Source organism: Zingiber officinale, chromosome 8A, assembly GCF_018446385.1.
Source record: "Zingiber officinale cultivar Zhangliang chromosome 8A, Zo_v1.1, whole genome shotgun sequence".
Lineage (NCBI taxonomy): Eukaryota > Viridiplantae > Streptophyta > Magnoliopsida > Zingiberales > Zingiberaceae > Zingiber > Zingiber officinale.
Genome location: NC_056000.1, coordinates 123,146,192 through 123,165,376, shown reverse-complemented (window position 1 = coordinate 123,165,376; position 19,185 = coordinate 123,146,192). Strand labels below are relative to the sequence as shown.

Genomic DNA, 19,185 nt, shown 5'->3' with positions numbered 1-19,185 from the left:
AAATAAGATCAATACTTCTCAAATTTTGGCACATTATATTCTTTCAACGAGTAAATGATAAATTTATTTCATTTTCAAAGGTTAATAATAACCTTGAAAATGCTCCTTGAGTGTCAATTTCTTCAAAGTTGGGTTAACTACCCTTATTCTTAGAGTTGACACTCTCTAATCCATCTATGGGGTAGAGAAGATGCTCCTAGGAACTCAAAACCTATTGGTGCTCCTTGGATGCTCTAGGTATTCACTAGGAATAACTTCCCTAGATATCTTCCTAGTGACCTTGTTTGGCTTCTTAGAAGCCTTGGTCACTTTTTCTAGGTCAACCCTAGGGATTGCTTCCCTTGTGACCTTGTTAGTGACTTTCTTAGACTTCTTAGAAGTCTTAGTCACATTTATTGCAAAAATACTCTTAGGAATAATCTTCCTAGTATTTTTAACTTGACCACTAGACCTAGGGTTGGTTCCATAACTATATGGAACCCTATGATAAGAGGGCACATCCTTCTTAGCCTTGGGTTTGTGTCCCAAACCTCTATGGCCATTAGATGACCTTTGTGCTCCTAGACCTAGGCTATGCTCATTTTGCCCTTTTAGGATATTTTCCATCCTTTTTAGGGTCTTTTCCATTTTATCAAGCCTTGACCTCAAGACTTGATTTTCTATCATTAAATCCTTAGATTTTGATTTTTCATTACACCCATGAGCATTTTTGTTTCTAGGCTTATAACTATGGTCCTTAGTGTGATTGCCTAGATTTTTATCTATCTTCCTAATCCTAGGTGTGGTAGTCTTAGCATGATAAGCTACATGATTTTCTTTAATTTTATCATGCCTCCTATTTTCATGGTAAATAGCATTAAAATGATATAAACTTGAATTAGCATGCTTTTTACCATTATGCAAGCGAATAGGCTCAATGAAAGTTACCTTTCTTTTTACCTTAGAGGCTCCCCCTTGAATTGAGCTTCCTCCTTGAGCCTTGACCATCTTCTTCCCCTTGGGGCATTGACTTCGGTAATGCCCCTTTTGATTGCAAGAGAAGCATATAATATGCTCCTTGCTCTTCTTTGTATTGGGGATGGCCTCCTTGGGCTTCACCTTACCCTTTTGTGTCACTTGGCCCTTCTTCTTGGCCAATTTAGGGCATTTACTTTTGTAATGCCCATGTTCCCTACATTCAAAGCATATGATATGATTTTTATCATTAATTGAAATGTTTATACCTTTGTTTGTAGGGGTGGCATCTTCTCCTTTTGATCCGGAGGTAGAAGCTTCCTCTTGATCCGAAGATATTCCTCCATTCGATTTTGCTTGACTTGCGGAGGTGGAAGCTTCTTCATCCTCATCTTCTCTTGACCCGGATGTGGAGGATTCTTCTTGCTCTTGATCCGGTGTCAATGAAGATTGCTCCCCCTCAATCCTAGAGGTGGAGGCTTCACCTTCTTCTTCATCCTCTTGTACATGAAACAAGGAATATGCACCTTCCTTGCTCTTTTGATTGCACTCCTTTGAGGATGAAGCTTCTTGGACTTCCTCTTCTTCGGAAGTTGAGCATCTCTCAACTTCGGAGTCCTCCTCTTGATCTTGCTCCAATGAGTCGCCCTCTTTGGATTCCTCTTGATTCGGTACAGTGGAGGGTTCTTCATACATTGTTGCCAATTTGCTCCAAAGCTCCTTGGCATCGTTGAATTATCCGATTTGAGCCAAAATGTGGCTAGGCAATAAGTTGACCAAAAGCTTGGTCACTTTATCATTTGCCTCGCTCCTTTGAATTTGCTCCAAGCTCCATTTGCTTTTCTTGAGAAGCTTGCCCTTGGAGTTTGTTGGAGCTTTGAAGCCTTCCATTAGAGCAAACCATTGCTCTATCTCCATCATAAGAAAATTTTTGATTCTTGATTTCCAAGAATCGAAGCTTATGGATGTGTACGGTGGAGTCACCTTGTGTCAAATCCAAGTCCATCTTGGAATTGCATCTTGAAGTTGAGCTTCTTGAAATCTTTGACTTTTGATGAATTTGCTTCAACTTCTTCACCCTCTAGCTTTGCTTGTTTTGTTTGCCCCTTCCGGCGATGATTCCTGGAAACCCCTCGGCGATACCACTTGTTGGGATCGAAAAGTAGCTAGAGGGGGGGGTGAATAGCTCGTTGCGCTCTTCATGTGCTCTTCGTTGCTTGCTTCTTCAAGGATGTGCAGCGGAAATACAAAGAAACAAAATACACAACGCTAACAAAAGGATTTACTTGGTATCCACCTCACAAGAGGTGACTAGTCCAAGGATCCACACACTCACACACCCTCCACTATGAAATCACTCCTTTTCAGTAACTACTGAAGGCGGAGAAGCCCTACAATCCTCACAATACAAGAAGAAAGCAAGGGAAACAAATACAATAGATATCTTACAAGATATGGAATGAAAACCCTAACCCTAGCTTTCTTCTTCTTGCTTTTGATCCGCCTCTTGACTTGGGAAACCTCCAAGAACCTTCAAGAACTGGCGATATGAGCTTGAGAGAAGTGTGGAGAAGTCGCTGTGTTGATCTGAGATGAAATCGTGAAGTCCTGCCGAAGGAAATGAACGCCTATGGCTTAAATCGACGCCAATGGTTGGATCCCTATCGATTGGATTGCTCCCAATCGATCGGGGAGGCTTTGGATCGATCCACGGATCAATCCCGAGTGCCTCTGTGCTTTCTGGAATAGCCTGGATCGATCGGCTAATCGCACATAACATAGCCTCCCAATCGATCCATCGATCGATTGACCTCCGGATCGATCCACCGATCGATCCGAGGGGTTCTATTCACGGGACTCATTGATTCGATCGCCCGATCGATCCAGATCCGGATCAATCTACCGACATCTAAATTTGCCGGATCAATCGTCGATCGATCTGCATCTTGGTTTTGCCCAAAACCAAGTCCAAAGCCCCAAACCAACATCTAGTCAACCATGACTTGTTGGTACATAAGACCTAGCATCCGTCACCCTCGACCAGCTAGGACTCTCTCACCAAGTGTCCGTCAACCTTGACCCACTTGACTTTTCTCTTCTTGCCAAGTATCCGGTCAATCCCTCCACTTGGACTTTTCTTCCTCGTGCAAGCATCCGGTCACCCTTGACCTACTTGGACTTTCACTGATGTCCGTCAATCTCGACCCATCCGATTTCCTGCCTCGGCTTCACTCACCGGACTCCAATCGCCTAGCTTCACTTAGTATCGTAAATACTGTTTCGAGCTTTGGGGTGTTCAAGCTTGTTTGATAAGATAACCGAGCTGAGTCGAGCTTAAAATGAACCAAGCTTTTGAAATGAGTGTTCAAGCTTGGCTTGGTTTATTTTTATGAGCTTGAGATTGGTTCGTTTAGATGTTATCAAGCTCTCAATTCAAGCTTGGCTTGAGCTTGGTTCGAGCTTGGCTTGAGCTTGGTTTGAGCTTGGTTCGTTTAGATGTTATCAATCTCTCAATTCAAGCTTGGGTTGAACTTGGTTCGAGCTTGGCTTGAGCTTGGTTTGAGCTGGATTCGTTTAGATGTTATCAAACTCTCAATTCAAGCTTGTTTGATTGTTTGAAACTTTAATTGTTTGATTGGTTATTAAGATTGATAATTTAAATTTATTTATTTATTTTATTTTATTTTATTGTTTATTTAGCATATTGAAAAGAATTTTATTAATAAATATTGTTCGTGAACATTGTTCACGAACGTTGTTCACGAACATTGTTCACGAACGTTAACGAGCTGAACACATATGTGTTCAAACTTGTTTGTTTAGCTTAACGAGCTGTTCAAGCTTGTTTGTTTAATTAATCTAATGCATATTGAATGAACATAACCAAGCTCTTACCAAGCCGAACACCAAGCTTGTTCACGAACGCTTGGTTCATTTACAGCCCTAGCTTCACTCACTATGACTTCTCTTCTGCCTGACTTCACTCACCAGGTCTTTCACCTAGCTTCACTCACTAGGACTTTCACCTGGCTTCACTCACCAGGATTTTCTTCTGCCTGGCTTCACTCACCAGGACTTTCACCTAGCTTCACTTACTAGGATTTTCCTCACTGCCTAGCTTCACTCACTAGGTCTTTCCTTCTGCCTAACATCCCAGTTAGGACTTCCCAATCAAGTATCCGGTCATCCTTGACCTACTTGACTCTTCTTCAATCAACCTTGCATTGTCAAACATCGAAACCCAAACCAAGACTCAAGCTTGGTCAACCAGGTCAACCTTGACCTGAGGGATGTTGCACCAACAAGACGCACCGAGCCTGTCGGCTCTCTCTCGTGTCGTCCTTCTCACTAGCCGCGTCTTTTTCTCGACTCCCTGTACTCCTAAGCTCCTTCACAGTTAGACACAAGGTTAAAAATACGACAGGACCTAACTTAACTTGTTGATCACACAAAAACAACCTTGGGGTTCCAACAATCTCCCCTTCTTTGATGTGAGCAACCCAGTTAAGCTAGGGTAAATAGACATAAAAAGAAATAACTAATATTGTAATAAAGTGCAAAAAGATAGAGAAATTGTAGAAAAAATTGGTCTACCTCCCCCTAGAACTTATGCTTTTCCTTCTCCCCCTTTGAACACATACAAAAATGGGGTTTCAAGAAAAAATCTAAGGGTTAAAACTTAGAAAATTTTGAGAATAATTTCAATGATTTTACTTAAAAATTTGCAATAATTTTCAACAATGTTTCTATGTTTCTTAAAAAAAATTCTAAGTTAAAAACAATTCTAAGTTAGATAATTTGTAAAAGAAATATTTTTGAAAGAACTTTTCTAACTTAAATCTTTGAGAATTTTCTAAGTAAAACTTTAGGTAAAAAAAATTTTCTGAGTAAAAAGAAATTTAAGCAACAATTTCTAATTTTCAGAAAAAATTTTAACTTAGGCAAAAATAAAATTTTTTTTGAGAATTTTTCTAAGTAAAAATTTTACGCAAGAAAATTTTTCTAAGTATATAAAAAATATTTTTAAAAGATTTCCAAAAAAGCGTTTGAAAAACTTTTTAATGCATTATTAAATTTAAATCTTAATGTTTTATCAGAAAGTTAATTAAACATTTTATTTTAATATTTTGACTTTCAGGCAGTGGCTAGACACTAGGCCTTCTTGGTTATTGGAGCAACAACCACATTCTTAGACAAAACCTCATAAAAAAATTTAATGTCTAATTTTCTCGCTAAAATCACTAAATCTAATTAATAGTTTAAGTTAAATAAGACTTTGGAACCCAATATAGGTTCCAGCCTACTGGATTAACTAAACACTTCTTAGGGACTTACCTTTTTGAGATATTCCTAATTTTTCCCTTGTGGTATCTAAAATACCAATTTAGATTATTAAATTTTCTAACATTTGTATTAGATGAGAATGCACGATTTTTCAAGTTATTTACTTGTATTTTTAAATTATCATTTTCTAATTTTAACTTGTGCAACTCTTCAAAAGGGCAAGATTTAGCTAGTATTACTTTTAAATTTTTACTTTCTTTTCTAACTTACAGCAATCCTTAGTTAACATTTTAATAAACTTAAATAGTTTATCGGGAGGAAGAGATCATACTTGACTTATCTTGTCGATCTCGTTGTCCATTTCTCCCCCTGAACTGCTGCTATCTTCAGACGTAGCTCCCCCTTCATCGATGCTCTTGATGCTCATTTCGAAAGAGCTTGACTCGCAGTCGTCGTCTTGATGACTTGCCATTAGTGCAAGTTCGGAGAAGGCCTCGACTTCCGATTCGGACGACGTATCATCCCACGTCGCCTTTAAGACTTTGCGTTTTTGGACAGGCTTCTTACCTTTGTCCTTGTTCTTATTCCTCAGCTTGGGGCAGTTGTCCTTGACGTGCCCTTTTTCGTTACAGTGGTAGCAGTGGATCGTCCTTTTCTTTCTACCCTATGGATGGTTAGTATTTTTAGATTAATAATGTTTCTTGAAACGTCTTACCATCATAGTCATTTCCTCGTCGTTGAGAGAGGACTCTGACTCAGGTTCGTCTCTCGATGCTTTGAAGGCGACGTTGTGCTTAGGCTCCTTCGTACCTGCACATCTTGATTCATGCACTTCAAATGTCGAGAATAATTCTTCTAAAGTAATTTTTCTAAATCTTTAGAAATATAAAAATATCTACTAGTGATGCCCATTTCATATTTCTACGAAAAGAATTTAACGCGTACCTTAGCGAATCTCAATTACTTACCTTTTCTCAGAAATTTAAAAGTTTGGTGATAAGCTCTTTAACTCTCGAGTGTAGATGCGTAGTTGTTTCGTCGTCTCCAAGTCGCAGGTTGGTGAGCTGGTTGCGAAGTAGATCCCGTCTTGCGAGCTTGGCTTCGGACGCCCCTTCGTGTAGCTCAAGAAACTTCTCCCAAAGTTTCTTCGTGGAGTCGTAGTTGCCGATTCGATTGACTTCTTGTGGCGGAAAAATGCTCCCAAAGTTTCTCCCAAAGCTTGACTTCTTAGGGACTTACCTTTTTTAGATATTCCTAATTTGTCCCTTGTGTTATCTAAAATACCAATTTAGATTATTAAATTTTCTAACATTTGTATTAGATGAGAATGCACGGGTTTTCAAGTTATTTACTTGTCTTTTTAAATTATCATTTTCTAATTTTAACTTGTGTAACTCTTCTAAAGGGCAAGATTTAGCTAATATTACTTTTAAATTTTTAATTTCTTTTTCTAACTTACAACAATCCTTAGTTAACAGTTTAATAAACTTAAATAGTTTATCGGGAGGAAGAGATCATACCTGACTTACATTGTCGATCTCATTGTCTGTTACTCCCCCTGAACTGCTGCTATCTTCTGACATAGCTCCCCCTTCATCGATGCTCTCGATACTCATTTCGAAAGAGCTTGACTCGCAGTCGTCGTCTTGATGACTTGCCAATAGTGCAAGTCCGGAGAAGGTCTCGACTTCCGATTCGGACAACGTATCGTCTCACGTCGTTTTTAAGACCTTGCGTTTTTGGACAGACTTCTTACCTTTGTCCTTGTCCTTATTCCTCAGCTTGGGCCAGTTTTCCTTGACGTGCCCTTCTTCGTTACAATGGTAGCAGTGGATCGTCCTTTTCTTTCTACCCTACGGATGGTTAGTATTTTTAGATTTATAAAGTTTCTTGAAACGTCTTACCATCATAACCAGTTCTTCATCGTTGAGAGAGGACTCTGACTCAGGTTCGTCTCTCGATGCTTTGAAGGTGACGTTGTGCTTAGGCTCCTTCGTACCTGCACATCTTGATTCATGCACTTTAAATGTCGAGAATAATTCTTCTAAAGTATTTTTTCCTAAATATTTAGAAATATAAAAAGTATCTACTAGTGATGCCCATTTCATATTTCTACGAAATGAATTTAGCGCGTACCTTAGGGAATCTCAATTACTTACCTTTTCTCCGAGATTCGAAAGTTCGGTGATAAACTCTTTAACTCTCGAGTGTAGATGCGTAGTTGTTTCGTCTTCTCTAAGTCATAGGTTGGTGAGCTGGTTGCGAAGTAGATCCCGTCTTGCGAGCTTGGCTTTGGACGTCCCTTCGTGTAGCTCAAGGAACTTCTCCCAAAGTTCCTTTGCAGAGTCATAGTTGTCGATTCGGTTGACTTCTTGTGGCGGAAGAACGCTCAGCAGATGGTACTCTGCTTTGCCGTTTGCCACGTAGTCGGTCTACTCCTTTTTCGTCCATTGATAATTTTCTTTGCCCTTCGGTGCTATAAAATCAAATTCCATTATAAGAAGTAATTCAAAGTCGGTTTTGAATAATACCTGCATTTCATTTTCCAAGTAGCGAATTCCCTTTCGAACTTAGGCAGGTATATGCTCGGTCCGGCCATCGTCTTTGCTTCGATCGGCGGTTAGTCCTCCTGAAGCGTCCAGGCTCTGATACCACTTGTTGGATTGCGACGGCTGGTTAGAAGGGGGGTTGAATAGCCCTGTAAAAACAAAACACAACCCTTCTCGAACTTTCAACAGAACACTTGCTTAAATAAATTAACTAAATAGAAAGGAAAAGAAGATGCAAAGGGTTTTTACTTGGTTACAACCGGGGAGATTGTTAATCCAAGGAAAGTGTAGCACTAGTATCTCCTTCAGACGGAGAAGCCTCTTACAGTGGTGAAAGCATAAAAAACAGAAGCTAAAATAACAAAGTAGTGCACAAGTGTTGGAATACAGAATTCTTGAGTTGATTTGAAGCTTCTGAACCAAGGCTATATTTATAGCTTTGGTTGGGGCGCCTGGAAGGGTTCCAGGCACCTGGGAGGCGATAAACTTTTATCTCTTTCGCAACGGATCACGTTTGACGCGATCCTGGTCAAATGTCAACTCTGGACGCTCGGAATGGTTTCGGGCGCTCGGACAGACCGGTCGCCCGGAATGGATCCGAGCGCCTGGACCACTAAAGTCAACCAAGTTGACTTTTGGTCCGGGCCCTTTGCTCCGGTGCTGCTCGCCTCGGTCCGGGTCCTCCGATCTGGCTCTACTTGCTTGGCTGATTTCAGCCAACCGAAATAAGGCTCACCCGAACCTAATTTCGGCCTTCACAAGCAACCTTCCGCTCTGGCTTCTCGTCCCTCAGAAATGCCGCACGCCTCCTTCTCGTCCGCCTGCGTACCGCAACGCCTCATACCTCAGACGCACCGAGCCCGTTGGCCCCCTCCCGTGTCGTCCTTCTCGTTAGCTGCGTCTTTTGCTCGACTTCCTGTGCTCCTAAGTTCCTGCACAATTAGACACAAGGTTAAAAACACGACAGTACCTAACTTAACTTATTGGTCACACCAAAACAATCTTGGGACTCCAACAATCTCCCCTTTTATGATGTGAGCAACCCAAGTTAAGGTAGAGTAAATAGACATAAAAAGAGATAACTAATTGTCACGCCCCCAGGTAGTCCCTGTCCGAAGAAATTTCGGCAGCATCTCCCCTGTACAGCGGACAATATGAAGCTCAGTATACATATATCTCCATACCTCGGCCACACGCGGCCGGAATAATACAATACAAAAGAACAAGCCACGCAGTTTATATCAACATTCCACATAATTCAACATATAATCAATCACGCAGTTTAATAAGGAAAGACGATATAAAATCTCGAAAATATATGTACACATCCTACTCCACTACATCGAAGAAAACCAAATCCACGAAGTAATGAAAATATCTGCAGCGGAAAACAATAGTAGTAAACCCGAATGTTCAATGTCCACAATACCACCCACAATACAAGTATTTAAGATGCAAAAGCGTAACAACCACAAAGAAAATCCTCATGACAAAGGGCTAGCGATCGAATCTCTCCGACATTTCAACGAAAAATAAGTATAACGGTGAGTTCAAGAACTCGCAGTAAACCAATGTATACGACATGAATATATATCCACCAAGAAACCTAAGGTACAGCCTCCTAAACCATAGGATCAATAATGCAGTTCTTCAACCATACAATCTATATAAGACAGCCTCCTAAGTATAATGGTACGAAGACTAAATAAACCGCAGAACTAACAATAAGCGTGCAATACAATCGCAAGAATATGTGCATAATGAAATAAATCAGATTTCACCGCGAGGCTTGTCAGGTAACCGATCGTGAACATACATGATAAAAATAGTCGAGAAAGATATAACTCAGATGCACGCTATCATATCGATCACCAAATGCATCAATCATAAATAATAACTGCGTATACGATGCAATGACGTCTCCGGTCACCCCATCGCCACGCCATTGCCTCACACGAATGGTGAGACCGAGCGGTATGACAACCAGACTCTGCACTACCCCGACGAGGGACCGAGTGACGGACGGATCTTGAGTACACCTATCCTCCCGCCTCAAACATAGTGAGGGAGCGAACGCCTCATCTCCCGACGCAATGACGGGAGGGACGTGCTACCACGCCCACGCTACCCGAGGGCCCCAATGAGCACTATCGGCACCTACCCTACACACCCCGAGTCCGTGCCACTACCCACGCAGTGAACACGCTGCGGGTCCACGAGTTTGGCCGACGAGCTCAACAATAATGGAGTCGTCAATCGCCCAAAGATGCAATCATGCGATATGGTGCATGCGGCTACAATATTACCCGAACATAGCCTCCTCCATATATGTGGGTGCCCAAAAGGTAAACGCATATATATAACCATGATATAAACAGCATAAATCCAAAGACATCACATATAACAATGATGTAAGTATCATGAATCCAAGAGCATGTATCACACATGTAAAGCAACTAATCCAGTAGAGTAGAGCACTATAGATATGCATCTCTAAGAACATATTTACACATGGCAAGAGATAAAATATCCAATCCTGAAGTAAAGCAACTAGCAGATGAAGCATGTGATAGGTATCAACTAGCTAAGACCAAGGGGGAGAATAATCTACTATCTACCACTAGTAAATATATATAAGCTACACATATCATAAGACATTATCAAAAGATAAGTCAGAGGGTACCCGCCTCAAATAGAAGGTACAATCCAAATCCGAAGTCGAGACGCCCGTCTCGAATCAGAGTCCTGTGTCAACAAACAATATATATATATTTTATTTAGCTAAATCCAAATGAATAACTAAATAGAATCCCTAAACCTAAATTAGGGCAAAGCCCTAATCACAACCTCAATCTACATAATTAAATCTAATGGTTAATTAGGATTAGTTACCTAATCTCTAATTACCAATTAGATTAAAAATCCAATGATTGACTAGGGTTAATTACCTTAACCCTAATCATTCCATTAGATCAATATAAACAAATAAATCTAAACCTAATCACTAACCATCTAGTAATCATGCAATCCAAATCATATCTAAATCTACACAACAAGTATCACCATCTAGATTAATCAATCTAACCATGATCTGGTAATCCAATTATCCCTAATTCAATATGATCTACAACCAAGATCAATTACCTCACAACTTACCTTGATCTCAAATGCTGTTGATGCTAGAACCAGCACACCTACTGGATGAGGTGCCTGCCGAAACCAAAAACACCACAGCAAAAGAAGAACAGAACCTCACCTCTGCCCGGTTCGAGCTGCTGTCCACCAACCCCACAACACAACCTACGGGAAACCATCTCATGGCTTGAATCAAGAATAGAAGATCCAATTTCATCAAGGCAACCTAAAGAAAACCTAATTGAGAAGCTTACCGTGTGTGAAATCGAAGCTAGAACCCAAGATAATAGATCCAAGCCGGCGATGAAGAGGAAAGGTCTAGGCTAGGGCTAGATCTACTCACATGAAGCAGTGATCCGAATGCAGAGCACTGGCGACGGACCTAGGGCACGGTTCGGAGAGAATCAAGAGGAGAAGAAGAACCACCAACGGCGCTAGGGCATGAGTCGTAGGAAATCCAAAGAAGAGGAGGGAAGAAGGATGAAGGTTCGGTTGCTTACCCGTGGAACCCTAATTGCCCCCCTTCACGCCGACGATCGGCGATGGCATGGCTCGATCCAGCGGCGTCAAACCAACAAATCCCCTCCCCGATCTGGTGGACGGTGGTGGAAGGAAGTGCTCAGCCGCCGGCGATCAATTTCCCTGGTGGCGTCGCTGCCCGATCCAGCCTCGACGTCGCAGCGTCCGCGAGATACAGAGAGAAGAGGAAGGGAGTCGGGGAAGAAGAGAGGAAGAAGTATCGGCTAAAGGATTAAGTCGGGTTCGGGAAAAAGAAATAAGAAAAGGAAATTTATAATTAAAACTTTTCCTCACTTAAACGGGTATCCCAAACAGACTTTAATCCGAACCCGAAATTGATCCCCTCAAAACCCGTCTTACGAGCTCGGAAAAATTCCCAGAAAATTTCTAAAAATTCCGGAAAAATTCTATAAGGTTATTTCTCAAATAACCCTATTAATTAAATTTTCCGAGATCTCACATCCTCCCCTACTAATAAAAATTTGGTCCCCAAATTTCGCTATAACTAACAAAGACTAAAAATAAAAACAAAGTATAAATGCCGAAAGAAACTTAACCCACATACCTCAAGTCAAAAGATGGGGTATCGAGCTCGGATCGTATCCTCCAGCTCCCATGTAGCCTCCTCGTCGGAATGATGCTGTCATCCGACTTTAACCAACCGGACAGTCTTGTTCTGCAACTGACACTCTTTGTGGTCTAGAATTCATACGGAAACCTCCTCGTAGGTAACGTCAGGCTGGATGGGAACTGGTGTATCTGACAGGACATGGGCTAGGTCGGATATCTCCTCAGCATAGACACATGGAATACGTCGTGAACGCCTACCAAGGACGGTGGTAGTGCAAGACGGTAAGCTACCGCTCCAATCCTCTCCAAGATCCGGAAAGGTCCAATGTATCGTGGAGCTAGCTTACCTCGGAGGTCAAATCTCTTCACTCCTTTCGTGGGTGAAACTCTCAGAAATACATAGTCACTAGTAGAGAACTCTAGGGGTCTCCGTCTCCGATCAACTTAACTCTTATGGCGGTCCTGCACCTCTAACATCCTCCGTCTGATAGTACAGACCAACTCTGTCTCCTGCTGAGCTCTATGAGGTCCTAGCAGCTGGGCCTCCCTAACCTCCTCCCAGAGGGTGGGTGTCCGACAAGGTCTACTATACAACGTTTCAAACGGTGCCATCTGGATAGTCGAATGATAGCTGTTGTTGTAGGAGAACTCTACTAATGGCAAAAGGTCCTCCCAGCTGTCTCTGAAATCCATAATGCAAGACCTCAGCAAGTGCTCTAGAGTCTGAATGGTCCACTCTAACTACCCATCTGTCTGCGGATGGAAAGTTATGCTGAATCGGAGCTATGTGCCCAAGGCCTGCCGCAGACTCTGCCAGAATCGGGACGTGAACCGTGGGTCTCTATCGGATATAATGCTCAACGGAACTCCATGCAATCTGATAATCTCTCGACAATATAACCTCCAATCGATCCAGAGAATCGTCTTCCGGATCGCTATAAATGTGGATTTGGTTAATCGGTCAACGATTACCCAAATCGCATCATGGCCTCGACGAGTCCTAGGCAAACCAACCACGAAATCCATAGTAATGTGCTCCCACTTCCACTCTGGAATAGGGATCCTCTGAAGTAAACCAGCAGGTCTCTGGTGCTCAGCCTTCACTTGCTGACAAACAAGACATCTAGCTACAAAATCTGCGATGTCTTTCTTCATGCCGTTCCACCAATAGGAACGTCTCAAACCGCGATACATACGAGTCCCACCTGGGTGGATAGCACATCTAGAACGATGAGCCTCCTGAAGTAACTCCTCCATGACCGGGTGAGTCTGAGGTACACATAATCTACCTCGGAAATAAACAATACCCTCGTCATCTCGTGTAAACTCGGTCTGCTGTCCGGAAGCTATCTGGCTGCTAATGAACTGTAAATCTCCTGGGCCTCTCGAATCATCATCCCGACGACCGAGCAACCATGGTAACAAGAATACCTGCTCTGTCCGTCCCTCCTCAAGGCCCAACTCGGCGAATCCTCGAATCAAGTCCGTGATCAGAACTCGATGACAAGGTAAAGTCCCTCTGGACTTCGCATCAGGAACCACATTAGCTTTACCCGGATGGTAGCTAATAGTACAATCATAATCCTTCAGAACTCCATCCATCTCCTCTCTCGGAGATCGAGTTCCTTCTGGGTGAAAATATATTTGAGACTCTTATGATCGAAGAATCTCAAAAGTAATACCATAAAGATGATGTCGCCAAATCTTCAAAGCAAAGATAATAGCGGCTAGATACTCGGTAGTTCTTCTCATGCTCCTTCAATCGACGAGAAGCATAGAGACTACCCTACCGTCAGATCAAGCAATACCAAGCCCGAAGAGATCGTCTGTAAAGCAATCCCGTCACGGTAAAACCAAAACTGGCCGATACTAATCTCCGCTCACCTCCGGAAGCCGGGTCTCACAAGCCTCGACCACGTGAACTTCACGCCTTTCCTAGTCGACGTGTCAACGGCATAGCAATGCTGGAGAAACCCTCAACGAATCGTCGGTAATATCCAGCCAAGCCCAAGAAACTACGGATCTCCTGGATCGACTTCCAGCTAGTGATAGCCTCGATCTTCCGAGGATCCACAGAAATACCTCGGTTTGACACCACGTGTCCTAGAAAACCAACCGAGGAAAGCCAAACGCACTTGCTGAACTTCGTGACATGATGATGTCGTCAAGAGTCTCCAAGACTATCGGACGTCACATCTTCTGCCTGTAATGAATAGATCAATATATCATCGATAAACACAATAACAAACCGATCTAGATACTCCAGAAAAGATACGGTTCATCGATCCATAAATACTGAGCATTGGTAAGCCCAAACGGCATTACCAAAACTCGAATGTCCAGATTCAGTGCGGAAAGTCGCTTCTGAATATCGTAATCTCTAACTCTCACCTGATGATATCCGCATCGCAGATCAATCTTAGAATACACCGATGTATCTCGAGCCGATCAAATAAATCCTCAATCCGTGGCAAGGGTACTTATTTACGATAGTCACCGATTCAATCGCCATAATCGATGCGACAACCTCGAGTACCATCCTTCTTCTAATAATCGAGACCACTAAGGTGGAATACCGTGGGGTTCTCCACAAGGATCTGGAATGCTCCTGCCCGTGCATGCCATACGCAATGCTGCAGGGGCTGTCCTCTGCTGACGATGCGAAGATTAGCCTTCTACGCGAAGTCCCTGACGACTAAACTGCCTCCCTAATATAAATCCGGAAGCCGAGCCTTCAACGCCTGGTGCCCGAGCCTGTGCAATAATAGCAAACCGACCGTCCTGTGAGTGTACGCAGATGATGTGATCTCGGATCCGTGACGTGCAGTGAGAGTCACCGTGGATTGCTTCGTTCTCGCTAAGACCAGAACGTCTAGATGAAGATCGCCCCGACTGGAGTCATCCGATGACCCAAGTACCTCGACCCGCCCGAGTGATCGCCTGTCACGCCCAAGAGTCTCAGATCACTGGATCCGTCAAGTCCGATCTACTTTCTTTTTATCCGCATTTGCTCTCTGAGCCGACTCAATCATAAGAGCTCTATCCAGTGCATCTGTGATGATACCAAGGCAATCTTCACCTGAAGATGCCCGTCTAGTCCTTGGACAAACTGGAGCATACGAGATCTGTCCTCGGTAACCAACTCGGGACAGAATCTGGCCAATCGATTAAATTCGGCATTAGATTCCATATCTGAGCGATCATTTTGCCGAAGACTCAGAAAATCCTACCGACGTGTCATCTGATACGCCCGGGGAAAATACTGACTCTCGAATGTCTCCCTAAATCTCGCCCAAGTAATATGATGCTCGCCTATAATCGAGCACTACGTGTCCCACCAGACCCCTACCTCATCTCGTACCTCAAGTACGTAGTAGTAGGCACGACTAGATGGGGTGTCGGGTATACTGAAGGTGATACCACTAGTGGTATAGTCGAGGTATGTACCTATAAAGTCAGAACCGTTGGGGTCTGATCATTCGACGTACCTATAATATCCTGACGAGTCTATCCCTGACGGACAGGCTCGACCCTAGCAAATCTCTCTAGAGACTCTGTCTCCGGAGAATCTATCGACATCTTACGTGGTGCGACCACGTCTAAGTACTAGAACACGTATCATATATGTAAAAAAATGTTATCCAGAAATCACTACAGGTATGAAAACTATAAAATTACCTGATTTACCTATTGCCGTCTGGAGATGTCCTGTCGCTGCATAGCCCCCAAATAGATCCAATAAAACCTCGTCAAAATGCCTCGGAATTCCGAAACGAGAAAATCGACAGAAATCCGTACAATCCGAAATACCGAAAGATCCAAGACAAAATCCAAAATCGAGCTCTAATACCAAAAATTGGTATCAAATAAACCTCGAAAATCCAAAACGAAGAGCAAGTATCGTGAGCCTAGCTCTGATACCAAATAAATTGGTATCAGATAAACTCAAGAATCCAATACACAAAGAGCAGATACCGTAAACCCGCTCTGATACCAAAAATTGTCACGCCCCCAGGTAGTCCCTGTCCGAAGAAATTTCGGCAGCATCTCCCCTGTACGACGGACAATATGAAGCTCAGTATACATATATCTCCATACCTCGGCCACACGCGGCCGGAATAATACAATACAAAAGAACAAGCCACGCAGTTTATATCAACATTCCACATAATTCAACATATAATCAATCACGCAGTTTAATAAGGAAAGACGATATAAAATCTCGAAAATATATGTACACATCCTACTCCACTACATCGAAAAAAACCAAATCCACGAAGTAATGAAAATATCTGCAGCGGAAAACAATAGTAGTAAACCCGAATGTTCAATGTCCACAATACCACCCACAATACAAGTATTTAAGATGCAAAAGCAGAACAAATCCGACAAAGAAAATCCTCGCGACAAAGGGGCTAGCGACTGGAATCTCTCCTGACAGCCTCAACCTGAAAAATAAGTACAACGGGGTGAGTTCAAGAACTCAGCAGGTAAACCAATAGACATGTACAGCAATATATATCCACCAGAAAAGTCCTAAGGTACAGTCTCCTAAACCATAGGATCTATAGTACAGTTTCCTGACAGTACCAATCTATATAGTACAGTCTCCTAAGTATAACAGGTATGCAAGACTAAATAAACTGCAGTAACCAACAATAAGCATGAAATACAATCTACTGCAAGAATATAAGAAGTGCATAACTGAAATAAACCAGACTCACTGCGAGGCTTCAGGTAACCGATCGTGAACATACATGATAAAAATAGTCGAAAAAGCATATAACTCAGATGCATGTCAATCATACGAATCACCAAAACGCATCAATCATAACACGTAATGATACGATGCAAACGACATGTCTGGTCACCCCTATCCGCCACTCGCCCCACACGCAATGGTGAGACCGAGTGGGGACAACAGTGCACTCTGCTCACTACCCCGATGAGTGACCGAGTGGACGGGAGCTGTCTGAGTACACCTATCCTCCCGCCTCAAACATAGTGAGGGAGCGAACGCCTCATCTCCCAGACGCAATGACGGGAGGGACCCCTGCTACCACGCCTCCGTCACGCTACCCACGAGCGCCCTATGGAGCACTCACGCATCCCACCTACACACCTCGAGTCCGTGCCACTACCCACGCAGTGAACACGTTGTGTGCGGGTCCACGTAGTGGCCGACGAGCTCAACAATAATGGAGTCGTTAATCGCCCAGACGCAATCATGCGATATGGTGCATGCGACTATGACATACCCGAACATAGCCTCCTCCATATACGTGGGTGCCCAAAAGGTAAACGCATATATAACCATGATATAAACAGCATAAATCCAAAGACATCACATATAACAATGATGTAAGTATCATGAATCCAAGAGCATGTATCACACATGTAAAGCAACTAATCCAGTAGAGTAGAGCACTATAGATATGCATCTCTAAGAACATATTTACACATGGCAAGAGATAAAATATCCAATCCTGAAGTAAAGCAACTAGCAGATGAAGCATGTGATAGGTATCAACTAGCTAAGACCAAGGGGGAGAATAATCTACTATCTACCACTAGTAAATATATATAAGCTACACATATCATAAGACATTATCAAAAGATAAGTCAGAGGGTACCCGCCTCAAATAGAAGGTACAGTCAATCCAAATCCGAAGTCGAGACGCCCGTCTCGAATCAGAGTCCTGTGTCAACAAACAATATATATATATTTTATTTAGCTAAATCCAAATGAATAGCTAAATAGAATCCCTAAACCTAAATTAGGGCAAAGCCCTAATCACAACCTCAATCTACATAATTAAATCTAATGGTTAATTAGGATTAGTTACCTAATCTCTAATTACCAATTAGATTAAAAATCCAATGATTGACTAGGGTTAATTACCTTAACCCTAATCATTCCATTAGATCAATATAAACAAATAAATCTAAACCTAATCACTAACCATCTAGTAATCATGCAATCCAAATCATATCTAAATCTACACAACCAGTATCACCATCTAGATTAATCAATCTAACCATGATATGGTAATCCAATTATCCCTAATTCAATATGATCTACAACCAAGATCAATTACCTCACAACTTACCTTGATCTCAAATGCTGTTGATGCTAGAACCAGCACACCTACTGGATGAGGTGCCTGCCGAAACCAAAAACACCACAGCAAGAGAAGAACAGAACCTCACCTCTGCCCGGTTCGAGCTGCTGTCCACCAACCCCACAACACAACCTACGGGAAACCATCTCATGGCTTGAATCAAGAATAGAAGATCCAATTTCATCAAGGCAACCTAAAGAAAACCTAATTGAGAAGCTTACCGTGTGTGAAATCGAAGCTAGAACCCAAGATAATAGATCCAAGCCGGCGATGAAGAGGAAAGGTCTAGGCTAGGGCTAGATCTACTCACATGAAGCAGTGATCCGAATGCAGAGCACTGGCGACGGACCTAGGGCACGGTTCGGAGAGAATCAAGAGGAGAAGAAGAACCACCAACGGCGCTAGGGCATGAGTCGTAGGAAATCCAAAGAAGAGGAGGGAAGAAGGATGAAGGTTCGGTTGCTTACCCGTGGAACCCTAATTGCCCCCCTTCACGCCGACGATCGGCGATGGCATGGCTCGATCCAGCGGCGTCAAACCAACAAATCCCCTCCCCGATCTGGTGGACGGTGGTGGAAGGAAGTGCTCAGCCGCCGGCGATCAATTTCCCTGGTGGCGTCGCTGCCCGATCCAGCCTCGACGTCGCAGCGTCCGCGAGATACAGAGAGAAGAGGAAGGGAGTCGGGGAAGAAGAGAGGAAGAAGTATCGGCTAAAGGATTAAGTCGGGTTCGGGAAAAAGAAATAAGAAAAGGAAATTTATAATTAAAACTTTTCCTCACTTAAACGGGTATCCCAAACAGACTTTAATCCGAACCCGAAATTGATCCCCTCAAAACCCGTCTTACGAGCTCGGAAAAATTCCCAGAAAATTTCTAAAAATTCCGGAAAAATTCTATAAGGTTATTTCTCAAATAACCCTATTAATTAAATTTTCCGAGATCTCACACTAATATTGCAATAAAATTCAAAAAGATAGAGAACTTGTAAAAAAAAATTGGTCTACCTCCCCCTAGAATTTATACTTTTCCTTCTCCCCCTTTGATTATATAAA

The 19,185-nt window shown here is 42.6% G+C and overlaps 2 long non-coding RNA genes across 4 annotated transcripts; both read right to left on the bottom strand.

Annotated features, from left to right (window-relative positions):
- Positions 1 to 10,749: 10,749 nt before the first annotated feature.
- Positions 10,750 to 11,807, bottom strand: LOC122012714. Its single transcript, XR_006120303.1, has 3 exons — positions 11,423 to 11,807; positions 11,177 to 11,304; positions 10,750 to 11,087 (listed from the first exon to the last, which is right to left on the bottom strand). It is a non-coding gene; the product is annotated as an uncharacterized LOC122012714 (long non-coding RNA).
- A 4,590-nt stretch (positions 11,808 to 16,397) lies between these two features.
- LOC122012711 lies at positions 16,398 to 18,985 on the bottom strand. Of its 3 annotated transcripts, XR_006120302.1 has the most exons (4): positions 18,601 to 18,985; positions 18,355 to 18,482; positions 18,122 to 18,265; positions 16,398 to 16,459 (listed from the first exon to the last, which is right to left on the bottom strand). It is a non-coding gene; the product is annotated as an uncharacterized LOC122012711 (long non-coding RNA). The 3 variants fall into 3 exon arrangements; XR_006120301.1 differs by lacking the exons at positions 16,398 to 16,459; positions 18,601 to 18,985 and adding an exon at positions 17,650 to 17,710 and having other exon boundaries at positions 18,355 to 18,594; XR_006120300.1 differs by lacking the exon at positions 16,398 to 16,459 and having other exon boundaries at positions 17,993 to 18,265.
- Between the last annotated feature and the right edge of the window lie 200 nt (positions 18,986 to 19,185).